We start from the raw sequence: 20,887 nt of genomic DNA, 5'->3' as shown, positions 1-20,887 counted from the left end.
TTCCTGTTCTGGATGATAGTATCTGGAACGTTGTTCCTGTCCTGGATGGTAGTATCTAGAATGTTGTTCCTGGTCTGGATTGTAGTATTCAGAACGTTGTTCCTGTTCTGGATAGTAGTGTCCAGCATGTTGCTCCTGTTCTGGATGGTAGTATCTGGAACATTGTTCCTTTTCTGAATGGTAGTATCCAGAATGTTGTTCCTTTTCTGGATTGCAGTATCCAGAATGTTGTTCCTGTTCTGACTGGTAGTATCCAGAACATTGTTCCTGGTCTGGATGGTAATATCCAGAACATTGTTCCTGGTCTGGATGGAAGTCTCTGGAACGCTGATCCTTTTCTGAATGGTAATATCCCGAACTTTGTTCCTGTTCTGGATGGTAGTATCTGGAACGTTGTTCCTGTTCTGAATGGTAGTATCCAGAACATTGTTCCTGGTCTGGATGGTCGTATCCAGAATGTTGTTCCTGCTCTGGATGGTAGTATCTGGAACGTTGTTCCTGTTCTGAATGGTAGTATCTGGAACGTTGTTCCTGTTCTTAATGGTAGTATCTGGAAAATTTTTCCTGTTCTGAATGGTAGTATCTGGAATGCTTTTCCTGCTCTTAATAGTAGTATCCAAAGCGTGATTCCTTGTCTGGATGGTAGTATCTGGAACGTTGTTCCTGTTCTGAATGGTAGTATCCAGAATTTTTTTCCTGTTCTGAATGGTAGTATCCAGAACGTTGTTCCTGTTCTGGATAGTAGTGTCCAGCATGTTGCTCCTGTTCTGGATGGTAGTATCTGGAACGTTGTTCCTGTTCTTAATGGTAGTATCTGGAAAGTTGTTCCTGTTCTGAATGTTAGTATCCAGAACGTTGTTCCTGTTCTGGATGGTAGTGTCTGGAATGTTGTTCCTGTTCTCAATGGTAGTATCTGGAACATTGTTCCTTTTCTGAATGGTAGTATCTGGAACGTTTTTCCTGTTCTGAATGGTAGTATCCAGAACGTTTTTCCTGTTCTGAATGGTCGTATCTAGAATGTTGTTCCTGGTCTGGATTGTAGTATTCAGAATGTTGTTCCTGTTCTGGATAGTAGTGTCCAGCATGTTGCTCCTCTTCTGGATGGTAGTATCTGGAACGTTGTTCCTGTTCTTAATGGTAGTATCTGGAAAGTTGTTCCTGTTCTGAATGGTAGTATCCAGAATTTTGTTCCTGGTCTGGATTGTAGTTTCAGAACGTTGTTCCTGGTTTGGATAGTAGTATCCAACATGTTGTTCCTTTTCTGGATGGTAGTATCCAGAATGTTATTCCTGTTCTGAATGGTAGTATCCTGCATGTTGTTCCTGTTCTGGATGGTAGTATCTGGAACGTTGTTCCTGTTCTCAATGGTAGTATCTGGAATGTTGTTCCTGGTCTGGATTGTAGTATTCAGAACGTTGTTCCTGTTCTGGATAGTAGTGTCCAGCATGTTGCTCCTGTTCTGGATGGTAGTATCTGGAACGTTGTTCCTGGTCTGGATGGTCGTATCCAGAATGTTGTTCCTGCTCTGGATGGTAGTATCTGGAACGTTGTTCCTGTTCTGAATGGTAGTATCTGGAACGTTGTTCCTGTTCTTAATGGTAGTATCTGGAAAATTTTTCCTGTTCTGAATGGTAGTATCTGGAATGCTTTTCCTGCTCTTAATAGTAGTATCCAAAGCGTGATTCCTTGTCTGGATGGTAGTATCTGGAACGTTGTTCCTGTTCTGAATGGTAGTATCCAGAATTTTTTTCCTGTTCTGAATGGTAGTATCCAGAACGTTGTTCCTGTTCTGGATAGTAGTATCCAGCATGTTGTTCCTGTTCTGGATGGTAGTATCCAGAACGTTGCTCCTGGTCTGGATGGTAGTATCCAGAATGTTGTTCCTGGTCTGGATGGTAGAATCCATCATGTTGTTCGTGTTCTGGATGGTAGTATCTGGAACGTTGTTCCTTTTCTGAATGGTAGTATCCAGAATGTTGTTCGTTTTCTGGATTGCAGTATCCAGAATGTTGTTCCTGTTCTGACTGGTAATAACCAGAAGATTGTTCCTGGTCTGGATGGTAATATCCAGAACGTTGTTCCTGTTCTGGATGGTAGTGTCTGGAATGTTGTTCCTGTTCTCAATGGTAGTATCTGGAACATTGTTCCTTTTCTGAATGGTAGTATCTGGAACGTTTTTCCTGTTCTGAATGGTAGTATCCAGAACGTTTTTCCTGTTCTGAATGGTCGTATCTAGAATGTTGTTCCTGGTCTGGATTGTAGTATTCAGAATGTTGTTCCTGTTCTGGATAGTAGTGTCCAGCATGTTGCTCCTCTTCTGGATGGTAGTATCTGGAACGTTGTTCCTGTTCTTAATGGTAGTATCTGGAAAGTTGTTCCTGTTCTGAATGGTAGTATCCAGAACGTTGTTCCTGTTCTGGATGGTAGTGTCTGGAACGTTGTTCCTGTTCTGAATGGTAGTATCTGGAACATTGTTCCTGTTCTGAATGGTAGTATCTGGAACGTTTTTCCTGATCTGAATGGTAGTATCCAGAACGTTTTTCCTGTTCTGAATGGTCGTATCTAGAATGTTGTTCCTGGTCTGGATTGTAGTATTCAGAATGTTGTTCCTGTTCTGGATAGTAGTGTCCAGCATGTTGCTCCTCTTCTGGATGGTAGTATCTGGAACGTTGTTCCTGTTCTTAATGGTAGTATCTGGAAAGTTGTTCCTGTTCTGAATGGTAATATCCAGAATTTTGTTCCTGGTCTGGATTGTAGTTTCAGAACGTTGTTCCTGGTTTGGATAGTAGTATCCAACATGTTGTTCCTGTTCTGGATGGTAGTATCCAGAATGTTATTCCTGTTCTGAATGGTAGTATCCAGCATGTTGTTCCTGTTCTGGATGGTAGTATCTGGAACGTTGTTCCTGTTCTCAATGGTAGTATCTGGAATGTTTTTCCTTTTCTGACTGGTAGTATCCAGCATGTTGTTCCTGTTCTGGATGATAGTATCTGGAACGTTGTTCCTGTCCTGGATGGTAGTATCTAGAATGTTGTTCCTGGTCTGGATTGTAGTATTCAGAACGTTGTTCCTGTTCTGGATAGTAGTGTCCAGCATGTTGCTCCTGTTCTGGATGGTAGTATCTGGAACATTGTTCCTTTTCTGAATGGTAGTATCCAGAATGTTGTTCCTTTTCTGGATTGCAGTATCCAGAATGTTGTTCCTGTTCTGACTGGTAGTATCCAGAACATTGTTCCTGGTCTGGATGGTAATATCCAGAACATTGTTCCTGGTCTGGATGGAAGTCTCTGGAACGCTGATCCTTTTCTGAATGGTAATATCCCGAACTTTGTTCCTGTTCTGGATGGTAGTATCTGGAACGTTGTTCCTGTTCTGAATGGTAGTATCCAGAACATTGTTCCTGGTCTGGATGGTCGTATCCAGAATGTTGTTCCTGCTCTGGATGGTAGTATCTGGAACGTTGTTCCTGTTCTGAATGGTAGTATCTGGAACGTTGTTCCTGTTCTTAATGGTAGTATCTGGAAAATTTTTCCTGTTCTGAATGGTAGTATCTGGAATGCTTTTCCTGCTCTTAATAGTAGTATCCAAAGCGTGATTCCTTGTCTGGATGGTAGTATCTGGAACGTTGTTCCTGTTCTGAATGGTAGTATCCAGAATTTTTTTCCTGTTCTGAATGGTAGTATCCAGAACGTTGTTCCTGTTCTGGATAGTAGTGTCCAGCATGTTGCTCCTGTTCTGGATGGTAGTATCTGGAACGTTGTTCCTGTTCTTAATGGTAGTATCTGGAAAGTTGTTCCTGTTCTGAATGTTAGTATCCAGAACGTTGTTCCTGTTCTGGATGGTAGTGTCTGGAATGTTGTTCCTGTTCTCAATGGTAGTATCTGGAACATTGTTCCTTTTCTGAATGGTAGTATCTGGAACGTTTTTCCTGTTCTGAATGGTAGTATCCAGAACGTTTTTCCTGTTCTGAATGGTCGTATCTAGAATGTTGTTCCTGGTCTGGATTGTAGTATTCAGAATGTTGTTCCTGTTCTGGATAGTAGTGTCCAGCATGTTGCTCCTCTTCTGGATGGTAGTATCTGGAACGTTGTTCCTGTTCTTAATGGTAGTATCTGGAAAGTTGTTCCTGTTCTGAATGGTAGTATCCAGAATTTTGTTCCTGGTCTGGATTGTAGTTTCAGAACGTTGTTCCTGGTTTGGATAGTAGTATCCAACATGTTGTTCCTTTTCTGGATGGTAGTATCCAGAATGTTATTCCTGTTCTGAATGGTAGTATCCTGCATGTTGTTCCTGTTCTGGATGGTAGTATCTGGAACGTTGTTCCTGTTCTCAATGGTAGTATCTGGAATGTTGTTCCTGGTCTGGATTGTAGTATTCAGAACGTTGTTCCTGTTCTGGATAGTAGTGTCCAGCATGTTGCTCCTGTTCTGGATGGTAGTATCTGGAACGTTGTTCCTGGTCTGGATGGTCGTATCCAGAATGTTGTTCCTGCTCTGGATGGTAGTATCTGGAACGTTGTTCCTGTTCTGAATGGTAGTATCTGGAACGTTGTTCCTGTTCTTAATGGTAGTATCTGGAAAATTTTTCCTGTTCTGAATGGTAGTATCTGGAATGCTTTTCCTGCTCTTAATAGTAGTATCCAAAGCGTGATTCCTTGTCTGGATGGTAGTATCTGGAACGTTGTTCCTGTTCTGAATGGTAGTATCCAGAATTTTTTTCCTGTTCTGAATGGTAGTATCCAGAACGTTGTTCCTGTTCTGGATAGTAGTATCCAGCATGTTGTTCCTGTTCTGGATGGTAGTATCCAGAACGTTGCTCCTGGTCTGGATGGTAGTATCCAGAATGTTGTTCCTGGTCTGGATGGTAGAATCCATCATGTTGTTCGTGTTCTGGATGGTAGTATCTGGAACGTTGTTCCTTTTCTGAATGGTAGTATCCAGAATGTTGTTCGTTTTCTGGATTGCAGTATCCAGAATGTTGTTCCTGTTCTGACTGGTAATAACCAGAAGATTGTTCCTGGTCTGGATGGTAATATCCAGAACATTGTTCCTGGTCTGGATGGTAGTCTCTGGAACGCTGATCCTTTTCTGAATGGTAGTATCCCGAACTTTGTTCCTGTTCTGGATGGTAGTATCTGGAACGTTGTTCCTGTTCTGAATGGTAGTATCCAGAACATTGTTCCTGGTCTGGATGGTCGTATCCAGAATGTTGTTCCTGCTCTGGATGGTAGTATCTGGAACGTTGTTCCTGATCTGAATGGTAGTATCCAGAACGTTGTTCCTGTTCTGGATGGTAGCGTCTGGAACGTTGTTCCTGCTCTGAATGGTAGTATCTGGAACATTGTTCCTGTTCTGAATGGTAGTATCTGGAATGTTTTTCCTGTTCTGAATGGTAGTATCCAGAACGTTTTTCCTGTTCTGAATGGTCGTATCTAGAATGTTGTTCCTGGTCTGGATTGTAGTATTCAGAATGTTGTTCCTGTTCTGGATAGTAGTGTCCAGCATGTTGCTCCTCTTCTGGATGGTAGTATCTGGAACGTTGTTCCTTTTCTTAATGGTAGTATCTGGAAAGTTGTTCCTGTTCTGAATGGTAGTATCCAGAATTTTGTTCCTGGTCTGGATTGTAGTTTCAGAACGTTGTTCCTGGTTTGGATAGTAGTATCCAACATGTTGTTCCTGTTCTGGATGGTAGTATCCAGAATGTTATTCCTGTTCTGAATGGTAGTATCCAGCATGTTGTTCCTGTTCTGGATGGTAGTATCTGGAACATTGTTCCTGTTCTCAATGGTAGTATCTGGAATGTTGTTCCTTCTCTGACTGGTAGTATCCAGCATGTTGTTCCTGTTCTGGATGATAGTATCCAGAACGTTGTTCCTGTCCTGGTTGGTAGTATCTAGAATGTTGTTCCTGGTCTGGATTGTAGTATTCAGAACGTTGTTCCTGTTCTGGATAGTAGTGTCCAGCATGTTGCTCCTGTTCTGGATGGTAGTATCTGGAACATTGTTCCTGTTCTGACTGGTAGTATCCAGAACATTGTTCCTGGTCTGGATGGTAATATCCAGAACATTGTTCCTGGTCTGGATGGAAGTCTCTGGAACGCTGATCCTTTTCTGAATGGTAATATCCCAAACTTTGTTCCTGTTCTGGATGGTAGTATCTGGAACGTTGTTCCTGTTCTGAATGGTAGTATCCAGAACATTGTTCCTGGTCTGGATGGTCGTATCCAGAATGTTGTTCCTGCTCTGTATGGTAGTATCTGGAACGTTGTTCCTGTTCTGAATGGTAGTATCCAGAACGTTGTTCCTGTTCTGGATGGTAGTGTCTGGAACGTTGTTCCTGTTCTGAATGGTAGTATCTGGAACATTGTTCCTGTTCTGAATGGTAGTATCCAGAATTTTTTTCCTGTTCTGAATGGTAGTATCCAGAACGTTGTTCCTGTTCTGGATAGTAGTGTCCAGCATGTTGCTCCTGTTCTGGATGGTAGTATCTGGAACGTTGTTCCTGTTCTTAATGGTAGTATCTGGAAAGTTGTTCCTGTTCTGAATGTTAGTATCCAGAACGTTGTTCCTGTTCTGGATGGTAGTGTCTGGAATGTTGTTCCTGTTCTCAATGGTAGTATCTGGAACATTGTTCCTTTTCTGAATGGTAGTATCTGGAACGTTTTTCCTGTTCTGAATGGTAGTATCCAGAACGTTTTTCCTGTTCTGAATGGTCGTATCTAGAATGTTGTTCCTGGTCTGGATTGTAGTATTCAGAATGTTGTTCCTGTTCTGGATAGTAGTGTCCAGCATGTTGCTCCTCTTCTGGATGGTAGTATCTGGAACGTTGTTCCTGTTCTTAATGGTAGTATCTGGAAAGTTGTTCCTGTTCTGAATGGTAGTATCCAGAACGTTGTTCCTGTTCTGGATGGTAGTGTCTGGAACGTTGTTCCTGTTCTGAATGGTAGTATCTGGAACATTGTTCCTGTTCTGAATGGTAGTATCTGGAACGTTTTTCCTGATCTGAATGGTAGTATCCAGAACGTTTTTCCTGTTCTGAATGGTCGTATCTAGAATGTTGTTCCTGGTCTGGATTGTAGTATTCAGAATGTTGTTCCTGTTCTGGATAGTAGTGTCCAGCATGTTGCTCCTCTTCTGGATGGTAGTATCTGGAACGTTGTTCCTGTTCTTAATGGTAGTATCTGGAAAGTTGTTCCTGTTCTGAATGGTAATATCCAGAATTTTGTTCCTGGTCTGGATTGTAGTTTCAGAACGTTGTTCCTGGTTTGGATAGTAGTATCCAACATGTTGTTCCTGTTCTGGATGGTAGTATCCAGAATGTTATTCCTGTTCTGAATGGTAGTATCCAGCATGTTGTTCCTGTTCTGGATGGTAGTATCTGGAACGTTGTTCCTGTTCTCAATGGTAGTATCTGGAATGTTTTTCCTTTTCTGACTGGTAGTATCCAGCATGTTGTTCCTGTTCTGGATGATAGTATCTGGAACGTTGTTCCTGTCCTGGATGGTAGTATCTAGAATGTTGTTCCTGGTCTGGATTGTAGTATTCAGAACGTTGTTCCTGTTCTGGATAGTAGTGTCCAGCATGTTGCTCCTGTTCTGGATGGTAGTATCTGGAACATTGTTCCTTTTCTGAATGGTAGTATCCAGAATGTTGTTCCTTTTCTGGATTGCAGTATCCAGAATGTTGTTCCTGTTCTGACTGGTAGTATCCAGAACATTGTTCCTGGTCTGGATGGTAATATCCAGAACATTGTTCCTGGTCTGGATGGTAGTCTCTGGAACGCTGATCCTTTTCTGAATGGTAATCTCCCGAACTTTGTTCCTGTTCTGAATGGTAGTATCCAGAACATTGTTCCTGGTCTGGATGGTCGTATCCAGAATGTTGTTCCTGCTCTGGATGGTAGTATCTGGAACGTTGTTCCTGTTCTGAATGGTAGTATCTGGAACGTTGTTCCTGTTCTTAATGGTAGTATCTGGAAAATTTTTCCTGTTCTGAATGGTAGTATCTGGAATGCTTTTCCTGCTCTTAATAGTAGTATCCAAAGCGTGATTCCTTGTCTGGATGGTAGTATCTGGAACGTTGTTCCTGTTCTGAATGGTAGTATCCAGAATTTTTTTCCTGTTCTGAATGGTAGTATCCAGAACGTTGTTCCTGTTCTGGATAGTAGTGTCCAGCATGTTGCTCCTGTTCTGGATGGTAGTATCTGGAACGTTGTTCCTGTTCTTAATGGTAGTATCTGGAAAGTTGTTCCTGTTCTGAATGTTAGTATCCAGAACGTTGTTCCTGTTCTGGATGGTAGTGTCTGGAATGTTGTTCCTGTTCTCAATGGTAGTATCTGGAACATTGTTCCTTTTCTGAATGGTAGTATCTGGAACGTTTTTCCTGTTCTGAATGGTAGTATCCAGAACGTTTTTCCTGTTCTGAATGGTCGTATCTAGAATGTTGTTCCTGGTCTGGATTGTAGTATTCAGAATGTTGTTCCTGTTCTGGATAGTAGTGTCCAGCATGTTGCTCCTCTTCTGGATGGTAGTATCTGGAACGTTGTTCCTGTTCTTAATGGTAGTATCTGGAAAGTTGTTCCTGTTCTGAATGGTAGTATCCAGAACGTTGTTCCTGTTCTGGATGGTAGTGTCTGGAACGTTGTTCCTGTTCTGAATGGTAGTATCTGGAACATTGTTCCTGTTCTGAATGGTAGTATCTGGAACGTTTTTCCTGATCTGAATGGTAGTATCCAGAACGTTTTTCCTGTTCTGAATGGTCGTATCTAGAATGTTGTTCCTGGTCTGGATTGTAGTATTCAGAATGTTGTTCCTGTTCTGGATAGTAGTGTCCAGCATGTTGCTCCTCTTCTGGATGGTAGTATCTGGAACGTTGTTCCTGTTCTTAATGGTAGTATCTGGAAAGTTGTTCCTGTTCTGAATGGTAATATCCAGAATTTTGTTCCTGGTCTGGATTGTAGTTTCAGAACGTTGTTCCTGGTTTGGATAGTAGTATCCAACATGTTGTTCCTGTTCTGAATGGTAGTATCCAGAATGTTATTCCTGTTCTGAATGGTAGTATCCAGCATGTTGTTCCTGTTCTGGATGGTAGTATCTGGAACGTTGTTCCTGTTCTCAATGGTAGTATCTGGAATGTTTTTCCTTTTCTGACTGGTAGTATCCAGCATGTTGTTCCTGTTCTGGATGATAGTATCTGGAACGTTGTTCCTGTCCTGGATGGTAGTATCTAGAATGTTGTTCCTGGTCTGGATTGTAGTATTCAGAACGTTGTTCCTGTTCTGGATAGTAGTGTCCAGCATGTTGCTCCTGTTCTGGATGGTAGTATCTGGAACATTGTTCCTTTTCTGAATGGTAGTATCCAGAATGTTGTTCCTTTTCTGGATTGCAGTATCCAGAATGTTGTTCCTGTTCTGACTGGTAGTATCCAGAACATTGTTCCTGGTCTGGATGGTCGTATCCAGAATGTTGTTCCTGCTCTGGATGGTAGTATCTGGAACGTTGTTCCTGATCTGAATGGTAGTATCCAGAACGTTGTTCCTGTTCTGGATGGTAGCGTCTGGAACGTTGTTCCTGCTCTGAATGGTAGTATCTGGAACATTGTTCCTGTTCTGAATGGTAGTATCTGGAATGTTTTTCCTGTTCTGAATGGTAGTATCCAGAACGTTTTTCCTGTTCTGAATGGTCGTATCTAGAATGTTGTTCCTGGTCTGGATTGTAGTATTCAGAATGTTGTTCCTGTTCTGGATAGTAGTGTCCAGCATGTTGCTCCTCTTCTGGATGGTAGTATCTGGAACGTTGTTCCTTTTCTTAATGGTAGTATCTGGAAAGTTGTTCCTGTTCTGAATGGTCGTATCCAGAATGTTGTTCCTGCTCTGTATGGTAGTATCTGGAACGTTGTTCCTGTTCTGAATGGTAGTATCCAGAACGTTGTTCCTGTTCTGGATGGTAGTGTCTGGAACGTTGTTCCTGTTCTGAATGGTAGTATCTGGAACATTGTTCCTGTTCTGAATGGTAGTATCCAGAATTTTTTTCCTGTTCTGAATGGTAGTATCCAGAACGTTGTTCCTGTTCTTAATGGTAGTATCTGGAAAATTTTTCCTGTTCTGAATGGTAGTATCTGGAATGCTTTTCCTGCTCTTAATAGTAGTATCCAAAGCGTGATTCCTTGTCTGGATGGTAGTATCTGGAACGTTGTTCCTGTTCTGAATGGTAGTATCTGGAACGTTGTTCCTGTTCTTAATGGTAGTATCTGGAAAATTTTTCCTGTTCTGAATGGTAGTATCTGGAATGCTTTTCCTGCTCTTAATAGTAGTATCCAAAGCGTGATTCCTTGTCTGGATGGTAGTATCTGGAACGTTGTTCCTGTTCTGAATGGTAGTATCCAGAATTTTTTTCCTGTTCTGAATGGTAGTATCCAGAACGTTGTTCCTGTTCTGGATAGTAGTGTCCAGCATGTTGCTCCTGTTCTGGATGGTAGTATCTGGAACGTTGTTCCTGTTCTTAATGGTAGTATCTGGAAAGTTGTTCCTGTTCTGAATGTTAGTATCCAGAACGTTGTTCCTGTTCTGGATGGTAGTGTCTGGAATGTTGTTCCTGTTCTCAATGGTAGTATCTGGAACATTGTTCCTTTTCTGAATGGTAGTATCTGGAACGTTTTTCCTGTTCTGAATGGTAGTATCCAGAACGTTTTTCCTGTTCTGAATGGTCGTATCTAGAATGTTGTTCCTGGTCTGGATTGTAGTATTCAGAATGTTGTTCCTGTTCTGGATAGTAGTGTCCAGCATGTTGCTCCTCTTCTGGATGGTAGTATCTGGAACGTTGTTCCTGTTCTTAATGGTAGTATCTGGAAAGTTGTTCCTGTTCTGAATGGTAGTATCCAGAATTTTGTTCCTGGTCTGGATTGTAGTTTCAGAACGTTGTTCCTGGTTTGGATAGTAGTATCCAACATGTTGTTCCTTTTCTGGATGGTAGTATCCAGAATGTTATTCCTGTTCTGAATGGTAGTATCCTGCATGTTGTTCCTGTTCTGGATGGTAGTATCTGGAACGTTGTTCCTGTTCTCAATGGTAGTATCTGGAATGTTGTTCCTGGTCTGGATTGTAGTATTCAGAACGTTGTTCCTGTTCTGGATAGTAGTGTCCAGCATGTTGCTCCTGTTCTGGATGGTAGTATCTGGAACGTTGTTCCTGGTCTGGATGGTCGTATCCAGAATGTTGTTCCTGCTCTGGATGGTAGTATCTGGAACGTTGTTCCTGTTCTGAATGGTAGTATCTGGAACGTTGTTCCTGTTCTTAATGGTAGTATCTGGAAAATTTTTCCTGTTCTGAATGGTAGTATCTGGAATGCTTTTCCTGCTCTTAATAGTAGTATCCAAAGCGTGATTCCTTGTCTGGATGGTAGTATCTGGAACGTTGTTCCTGTTCTGAATGGTAGTATCCAGAATTTTTTTCCTGTTCTGAATGGTAGTATCCAGAACGTTGTTCCTGTTCTGGATAGTAGTGTCCAGCATGTTGCTCCTGTTCTGGATGGTAGTATCTGGAACGTTGTTCCTGTTCTTAATGGTAGTATCTGGAAAGTTGTTCCTATTCTGAATGTTAGTATCCAGAATGTTGTTCCTGGTCTGGATTGTAGTATTCAGAACATTGTTCCTGGTCTGGATGGTAGTATCCAGCATGTGTTTCCTGTTCTGGATGGTAGTATCCAGAACGTTGCTCCTGGTCTGGATGGTAGTATCCAGAATGTTGTTCCTGTTTTGGATTGTAGTATCCAGGATTTTGTCCCTTTTCTGGATGGTAGTATCTGGAACGTTGTTCCTTTTCTGAATGGTAGTATCCAGAATGTTGTTCCTTTTCTGGATGGTAGTATCTCGAACGTTGTTCCTGGTCTGGATGGTAGTATCCAGAATGTTGTTCCTGGTCTGGATGGTAGTTTCCAGCATGTTGTTCCTGTTCTGGGTGGTAGTATCAAGCATATTGTACTTGTTCTGGATGGTAGTATCTGGAACGTTGTTCCTGTTCTGGATGGTAGTATCTGGAACGCTGTTCCTGTACTTAATAGTAGTATCCAAAGCGTGATTCCTGGTCTGGATGGTAGTCTCTGGAACGCTGATCCTTTTCTGAATGGTAGTATCCCGAACTTTGTTACTGTTCTGGATGGTAGTATCTGGAACGTTGTTCCTGTTCTGAATGGTAGTATCCAGAACATTGTTCCTGGTCTGGATGGTCGTATCCAGAATGTAGTTCCTGCTCTGGATGGTAGTATCTGGAACGTTGTTCCTGTTCTGAATGGTAGTATCCAGAACATTGTTCCTGTTCTGGATGGTAGTGTCTGGAACGTTGTTCCTGTTCTGAATGGTAGTATCTGGAACATTGTTCCTGTTCTGAATGGTAGTATCTGGAACGTTTTTCCTGTTCTGAATGGTAGTATCCAGAATGTTTTTCCTGTTCTGAATGGTCGTATCTAGAATGTTGTTCCTGGTCTGGATTGTAGTATCCAGAGTGTTGTTCCTGCTCTGGATGGTAGTATCTGGAACGTTGTTCCTGTTCTGAATGGTAGTATCCAGAACGTTGTTCCTGTTCTGGATGGTAGTGTCTGGAACGTTGTTCCTGTTCTGAATGGTAGTATCTGGAACATTGTTCCTGTTCTGAATGGTAGTATCTGGAACGTTTTTCCTGTTCTGAATGGTAGTATCCAGAACGTTTTTCCTGTTCTGAATGGTCGTATCTAGAATGTTGTTCCTGGTCTGGATTGTAGTATTCAGAATGTTGTTCCTGTTCTGGATAGTAGTGTCCAGCATGTTGCTCCTCTTCTGGATGGTAGTATCTGGAACGTTGTTCCTTTTCTTAATGGTAGTATCTGGAAAGTTGTTCCTGTTCTGAATGGTAGTATCCAGAATTTTGTTCCTGGTCTGGATTGTAGTTTCAGAACGTTGTTCCTGGTTTGGATAGTAGTATCCAACATGTTGTTCCTGTTCTGGATGGTAGTATCCAGAATGTTATTCCTGTTCTGAATGGTAGTATCCAGCATGTTGTTCCTGTTCTGGATGGTAGTATCTGGAACATTGTTCCTGTTCTCAATGGTAGTATCTGGAATGTTGTTCCTTTTCTGACTGGTAGTATCCAGCATGTTGTTCCTGTTCTGGATGATAGTATCCAGAACGTTGTTCCTGTCCTGGTTGGTAGTATCTAGAATGTTGTTCCTGGTCTGGATTGTAGTATTCAGAACGTTGTTCCTGTTCTGGATAGTAGTGTCCAGCATGTTGCTCCTGTTCTGGATGGTAGTATCTGGAACATTGTTCCTTTTCTGAATGGTAGTATCCAGAATGTTGTTCCTTTTCTGGATTGCAGTATCCAGAGTGTTGTTCCTGTTCTGACTGGTAGTATCCAGAACATTGTTCCTGGTCTGGATGGTAATATCCAGAACATTGTTCCTGGTCTGGATGGTAGTGTCTGGAACGTTGTTCCTGTTCTGAATGGTAGTATCTGGAACATTGTTCCTGTTCTGAATGGTAGTATCTGGAACGTTTTTCCTGTTCTGAATGGTAGTATCCAGAACGTTTTACCTGTTCTGAATGGTCGTATCTAGAATGTTGTTCCTGGTCTGGATTGTAGTATTCAGAATGTTGTTCCTGTTCTGGATAGTAGTGTCCAGCATGTTGCTCCTCTTCTGGATGGTAGTATCTGGAACGTTGTTCCTTTTCTTAATGGTAGTATCTGGAAAGTTGTTCCTGTTCTGAATGGTAGTATCCAGAATTTTGTTCCTGGTCTGGATTGTAGTTTCAGAACGTTGTTCCTGGTTTGGATAGTAGTATCCAACATGTTGTTCCTGTTCTGGATGGTAGTATCCAGAATGTTATTCCTGTTCTGAATGGTAGTATCCAGAATGTTGTTCCTTTTCTGGATTGCAGTATCCAGAGTGTTGTTCCTGTTCTGACTGGTAGTATCCAGAACATTGTTCCTGGTCTGGATGGTAATATCCAGAACATTGTTCCTGGTCTGGATGGTAGTGTCTGGAACGTTGTTCCTGTTCTGAATGGTAGTATCTGGAACATTGTTCCTGTTCTGAATGGTAGTATCTGGAACGTTTTTCCTGTTCTGAATGGTAGTATCCAGAACGTTTTACCTGTTCTGAATGGTCGTATCTAGAATGTTGTTCCTGGTCTGGATTGTAGTATTCAGAATGTTGTTCCTGTTCTGGATAGTAGTGTCCAGCATGTTGCTCCTCTTCTGGATGGTAGTATCTGGAACGTTGTTCCTTTTCTTAATGGTAGTATCTGGAAAGTTGTTCCTGTTCTGAATGGTAGTATCCAGAATTTTGTTCCTGGTCTGGATTGTAGTTTCAGAACGTTGTTCCTGGTTTGGATAGTAGTATCCAACATGTTGTTCCTGTTCTGGATGGTAGTATCCAGAATGTTATTCCTGTTCTGAATGGTAGTATCCAGCATGTTGTTCCTGTTCTGGATGGTAGTATCTGGAACATTGTTCCTGTTCTCAATGGTAGTATCTGGAATGTTGTTCCTTTTCTGACTGGTAGTATCCAGCATGTTGTTCCTGTTCTGGATGATAGTATCCAGAACGTTGTTCCTGTCCTGGTTGGTAGTATCTAGAATGTTGTTCCTGGTCTGGATTGTAGTATTCAGAACGTTGTTCCTGTTCTGGATAGTAGTGTCCAGCATGTTGCTCCTGTTCTGGATGGTAGTATCTGGAACATTGTTCCTTTTCTGAATGGTAGTATCCAGAATGTTGTTCCTTTTCTGGATTGCAGTATCCATAGTGTTGTTCCTGTTCTGACTGGTAGTATCCAGAACATTGTTCCTGGTCTGGATGGTAATATCCAGAACATTGTTCCTGGTCTGGATGGAAGTCTCTGGAACGCTGATCCTTTTCTGAATGGTAATATCCCGAACTTTGTTCCTGTTCTGGATGGTAGTATCTGGAACGTTGTTCCTGTTCTGAATGGTAGTATCCAGAACATTGTTCCTGGTCTGGATGGTCGTATCCAGAATGTTGTTCCTGCTCTGTATGGTAGTATCTGGAACGTTGTTCCTGTTCTGAATGGTAGTATCCAGAACGTTGTTCCTGTTCTGGATGGTAGTGTCTGGAACGTTGTTCCTGTTCTGAATGGTAGTATCTGGAACATTGTTCCTGTTCTGAATGGTAGTATCTGGAACGTTTTTCCTGATCTGAATGGTAGTATCCAGAACGTTTTTCCTGTTCTGAATGGTCGTATCTAGAATGTTGTTCCTGGTCTGGATTGTAGTATTCAGAATGTTGTTCCTGTTCTGGATAGTAGTGTCCAGCATGTTGCTCCTCTTCTGGATGGTAGTATCTGGAACGTTGTTCCTGTTCTTAATGGTAGTATCTGGAAAGTTGTTCCTGTTCTGAATGGTAGTATCCAGAATTTTGTTCCTGGTCTGGATTGTAGTTTCAGAACGTTGTTCCTGGTTTGGATAGTAGTATCCAACATGTTGTTCCTGTTCTGGATGGTAGTATCCAGAATGTTATTCCTGTTCTGAATGGTAGTATCCAGCATGTTGTTCCTGTTCTGGATGGTAGTATCTGGAACGTTGTTCCTGTTCTCAATGGTAGTATCTGGAATGTTTTTCCTTTTCTGACTGGTAGTATCCAGCATGTTGTTCCTGTTCTGGATGATAGTATCTGGAACGTTGTTCCTGTCCTGGATGGTAGTATCTAGAATGTTGTTCCTGGTCTGGATTGTAGTATTCAGAACGTTGTTCCTGTTCTGGATAGTAGTGTCCAGCATGTTGCTCCTGTTCTGGATGGTAGTATCTGGAACATTGTTCCTTTTCTGAATGGTAGTATCCAGAATGTTGTTCCTTTTCTGGATTGCAGTATCCAGAATGTTGTTCCTGTTCTGACTGGTAGTATCCAGAACATTGTTCCTGGTCTGGATGGTAATATCCAGAACATTGTTCCTGGTCTGGATGGAAGTCTCTGGAACGCTGATCCTTTTCTGAATGGTAATATCCCGAACTTTGTTCCTGTTCTGGATGGTAGTATCTGGAACATTGTTCCTGTTCTGAATGGTAGTATCCAGAACATTGTTCCTGGTCTGGATGGTCGTATCCAGAATGTTGTTCCTGCTCTGGATGGTAGTATCTGGAATGTTGTTCCTGTTCTGAATGGTAGTATCTGGAACGTTGTTCCTGTTCTTAATGGTAGTATCTGGAAAATTTTTCCTGTTCTGAATGGTAGTATCTGGAATGCTTTTCCTGCTCTTAATAGTAGTATCCAAAGCGTGATTCCTTGTCTGGATGGTAGTATCTGGAACGTTGTTCCTGTTCTGAATGGTAGTATCCAGAATTTTTTTCCTGTTCTGAATGGTAGTATCCAGAACGTTGTTCCTGTTCTGGATAGTAGTGTCCAGCATGTTGCTCCTGTTCTGGATGGTAGTATCTGGAACGTTGTTCCTGTTCTTAATGGTAGTATCTGGAAAGTTGTTCCTGTTCTGAATGTTAGTATCCAGAACGTTGTTCCTGTTCTGGATGGTAGTGTCTGGAATGTTGTTCCTGTTCTCAATGGTAGTATCTGGAACATTGTTCCTTTTCTGAATGGTAGTATCTGGAACGTTTTTCCTGTTCTGAATGGTAGTATCCAGAACGTTTTTCCTGTTCTGAATGGTCGTATCTAGAATGTTGTTCCTGGTCTGGATTGTAGTATTCAGAATGTTGTTCCTGTTCTGGATAGTAGTGTCCAGCATGTTGCTCCTCTTCTGGATGGTAGTATCTGGAACGTTGTTCCTGTTCTTAATGGTAGTATCTGGAAAGTTGTTCCCGTTCTGAATGGTAGTATCCAGAATTTTGTTCCTGGTCTGGATTGTAGTTTCAGAACGTTGTTCCTGGTTTGGATAGTAGTATCCAACATGTTGTTCCTGTTCTGGATGGTAGTATCCAGAATGTTATTCCTGTTCTGAATGGTAGTATCCTGCATGTTGTTCCTGTTCTGGATGGTAGTATCTGGAACGTTGTTCCTGTTCTCAATGGTAGTATCTGGAATGTTGTTCCTTTTCTGACTGGTAGTATCCAGCATGTTGTTCCTGTTCTGGATGATAGTATCTGGAACGTTGTTCCTGTCCTGGATGGTAGTATCTAGAATGTTGTTCCAGGTCTGGATTGTAGTATTCAGAACGTTGTTCCTGTTCTGGATAGTAGTGTCCAGCATGTTGCTCCTGTTCTGGATGGTAGTATCTGGAACGTTGTTCCTGTTCTTAATGGTAGTATCTGGAAAATTTTTCCTGTTCTGAATGGTAGTATCTGGAATGCTTTTCCTGCTCTTAATAGTAGTATCCAAAGCGTGATTCCTTGTCTGGATGGTAGTATCTGGAACGTTGTTCCTGTTCTGAATGGTAGTATCCAGAATTTTTTTCCTGTTCTGAATGGTAGTATCCAGAACGTTGTTCCTGTTCTGGATAGTAGTGTCCAGCATGTTGCTCCTGTTCTGGATGGTAGTATCTGGAACGTTGTTCCTGTTCTCAATGGTAGTATCTGGAAAGTTGTTCCTATTCTGAATGTTAGTATCCAGAATGTTGTTCCTGGTCTGGATTGTAGTATTCAGAACATTGTTCCTGGTCTGGATGGTAGTATCCAGCATGTGTTTCCTGTTCTGGATGGTAGTATCCAGAACGTTGCTCCTGGTCTGGATGGTAGTATCCAGAATGTTGTTCCTGTTTTGGATTGTAGTATCCAGGATTTTGTCCCTTTTCTGGATGGTAGTATCTGGAACATTGTTCCTTTTCTGAATGGTAGTATCCAGAATGTTGTTCCTTTTCTGGATTGCAGTATCCAGAATGTTGTTCCTGTTCTGACTGGTAGTATCCAGAACATTGTTCCTGGTCTGGATGGTAATATCCAGAACATTGTTCCTGGTCTGGATGGAAGTCTCTGGAACGCTGATCCTTTTCTGAATGGTAATATCCCGAACTTTGTTCCTGTTCTGGATGGTAGTATCTGGAACATTGTTCCTGTTCTGAATGGTAGTATCCAGAACATTGTTCCTGGTCTGGATGGTCGTATCCAGAATGTTGTTCCTGCTCTGGATGGTAGTATCTGGAATGTTGTTCCTGTTCTGAATGGTAGTATCTGGAACGTTGTTCCTGTTCTTAATGGTAGTATCTGGAAAATTTTTCCTGTTCTGAATGGTAGTATCTGGAATGCTTTTCCTGCTCTTAATAGTAGTATCCAAAGCGTGATTCCTTGTCTGGATGGTAGTATCTGGAACGTTGTTCCTGTTCTGAATGGTAGTATCCAGAATTTTTTTCCTGTTCTGAATGGTAGTATCCAGAACGTTGTTCCTGTTCTGGATAGTAGTGTCCAGCATGTTGCTCCTGTTCTGGATGGTAGTATCTGGAACATTGTTCCTGTTCTTAATGGTAGTATCTGGAAAGTTGTTCCTGTTCTGAATGTTAGTATCCAGAACGTTGTTCCTGTTCTGGATGGTAGTGTCTGGAATGTTGTTCCTGTTCTCAATGGTAGTATCTGGAACATTGTTCCTTTTCTGAATGGTAGTATCTGGAACGTTTTTCCTGTTCTGAATGGTAGTATCCAGAACGTTTTTCCTGTTCTGAATGGTCGTATCTAGAATGTTGTTCCTGGTCTGGATTGTAGTATTCAGAATGTTGTTCCTGTTCTGGATAGTAGTGTCCAGCATGTTGCTCCTCTTCTGGATGGTAGTATCTGGAACGTTGTTCCTGTTCTTAATGGTAGTATCTGGAAAGTTGTTCCTGTTCTGAATGGTAGTATCCAGAATTTTGTTCCTGGTCTGGATTGTAGTTTCAGAACGTTGTTCCTGGTTTGGATAGTAGTATCCAACATGTTGTTCCTGTTCTGGATGGTAGTATCCAGAATGTTATTCCTGTTCTGAATGGTAGTATCCTGCATGTTGTTCCTGTTCTGGATGGTAGTATCTGGAACGTTGTTCCTGTTCTCAATGGTAGTATCTGGAATGTTGTTCCTTTTCTGACTGGTAGTATCCAGCATGTTGTTCCTGTTCTGGATGATAGTATCTGGAACGTTGTTCCTGTCCTGGATGGTAGTATCTAGAATGTTGTTCCAGGTCTGGATTGTAGTATTCAGAACGTTGTTCCTGTTCTGGATAGTAGTGTCCAGCATGTTGCTCCTGTTCTGGATGGTAGTATCTGGAACGTTGTTCCTGTTCTTAATGGTAGTATCTGGAAAATTTTTCCTGTTCTGAATGGTAGTATCTGGAATGCTTTTCCTGCTCTTAATAGTAGTATCCAAAGCGTGATTCCTTGTCTGGATGGTAGTATCTGGAACGTTGTTCCTGTTCTGAATGGTAGTATCCAGAATTTTTTTCCTGTTCTGAATGGTAGTATCCAGAACGTTGTTCCTGTTCTGGATAGTAGTGTCCAGCATGTTGCTCCTGTTCTGGATGGTAGTATCTGGAACGTTGTTCCTGTTCTCAATGGTAGTATCTGGAAAGTTGTTCCTATTCTGAATGTTAGTATCCAGAATGTTGTTCCTGGTCTGGATTGTAGTATTCAGAACATTGTTCCTGGTCTGGATGGTAGTATCCAGCATGTGTTTCCTGTTCTGGATGGTAGTATCCAGAACGTTGCTCCTGGTCTGGATGGTAGTATCCAGAATGTTGTTCCTGTTTTGGATTGTAGTATCCAGGATTTTGTCCCTTTTCTGGATGGTAGTATCTGGAACGTTGTTCCTTTTCTGAATGGTAGTATACAGAATGTTGTTCCTTTTCTGGATTGCAGTATCCAGAATGTTGTTCCTGTTCTGACTGGTAGTATCCAGAACATTGTTCCTGGTCTGGATGGTAATATCCAGAACATTGTTCCTGGTCTGGATGGAAGTCTCTGGAACGCTGATCCTTTTCTGAATGGTAATATCCCGAACTTTTTTCCTGTTCTGGATGGTAGTATCTGGAACGTTGTTCCTGTTCTGAATGGTAGTATCCAGAACATTGTTCCTGGTCTGGATGGTCGTATCCAGAATGTTGTTCCTGCTCTGGATGGTAGTATCTGGAACGTTGTTCCTGTTCTGAATGGTAGTATCCAGAACGTTGTTCCTGTTCTGGATGGTAGTGTCTGGAACGTTGTTCCTGTTCTGAATGGTAGTATCTGGAACATTGTTCCTGTTCTGAATGGTAGTATCTGGAACGTTTTTCCTGTTCTGAATGGTAGTATCCAGAACGTTGTTCCTGTTCTGGATAGTAGTGTCCAGCATGTTGCTCCTGTTCTGGATGGTAGTATCTGGAACGTTGTTCCTGTTCTCAATGGTAGTATCTGGAAAGTTGTTCCTATTCTGAATGTTAGTATCCAGAATGTTGTTCCTGGTCTGGATTGTAGTATTCAGAACATTGTTCCTGGTCTGGATGGTAGTATCCAGCATGTGTTTCCTGTTCTGGATGGTAGTATCCAGAACGTTGCTCCTGGTCTGGATGGTAGTATCCAGAATGTTGTTCCTGTTTTGGATTGTAGTATCCAGGATTTTGTCCCTTTTCTGGATGGTAGTATCTGGAACATTGTTCCTTTTCTGAATGGTAGTATCCAGAATGTTGTTCCTTTTCTGGATTGCAGTATCCAGAATGTTGTTCCTGTTCTGACTGGTAGTATCCAGAACATTGTTCCTGGTCTGGATGGTAATATCCAGAACATTGTTCCTGGTCTGGATGGAAGTCTCTGGAACGCTGATCCTTTTCTGAATGGTAATATCCCGAACTTTGTTCCTGTTCTGGATGGTAGTATCTGGAACATTGTTCCTGTTCTGAATGGTAGTATCCAGAACATTGTTCCTGGTCTGGATGGTCGTATCCAGAATGTTGTTCCTGCTCTGGATGGTAGTATCTGGAATGTTGTTCCTGTTCTGAATGGTAGTATCTGGAACGTTGTTCCTGTTCTT

This window comes from Telmatherina bonti (assembly GCF_933228915.1).
Source record: "Telmatherina bonti genome assembly, chromosome: 21".
NCBI lineage: Eukaryota > Metazoa > Chordata > Actinopteri > Atheriniformes > Telmatherinidae > Telmatherina > Telmatherina bonti.
Note: the sequence above shows the minus strand (reverse complement) of the source record.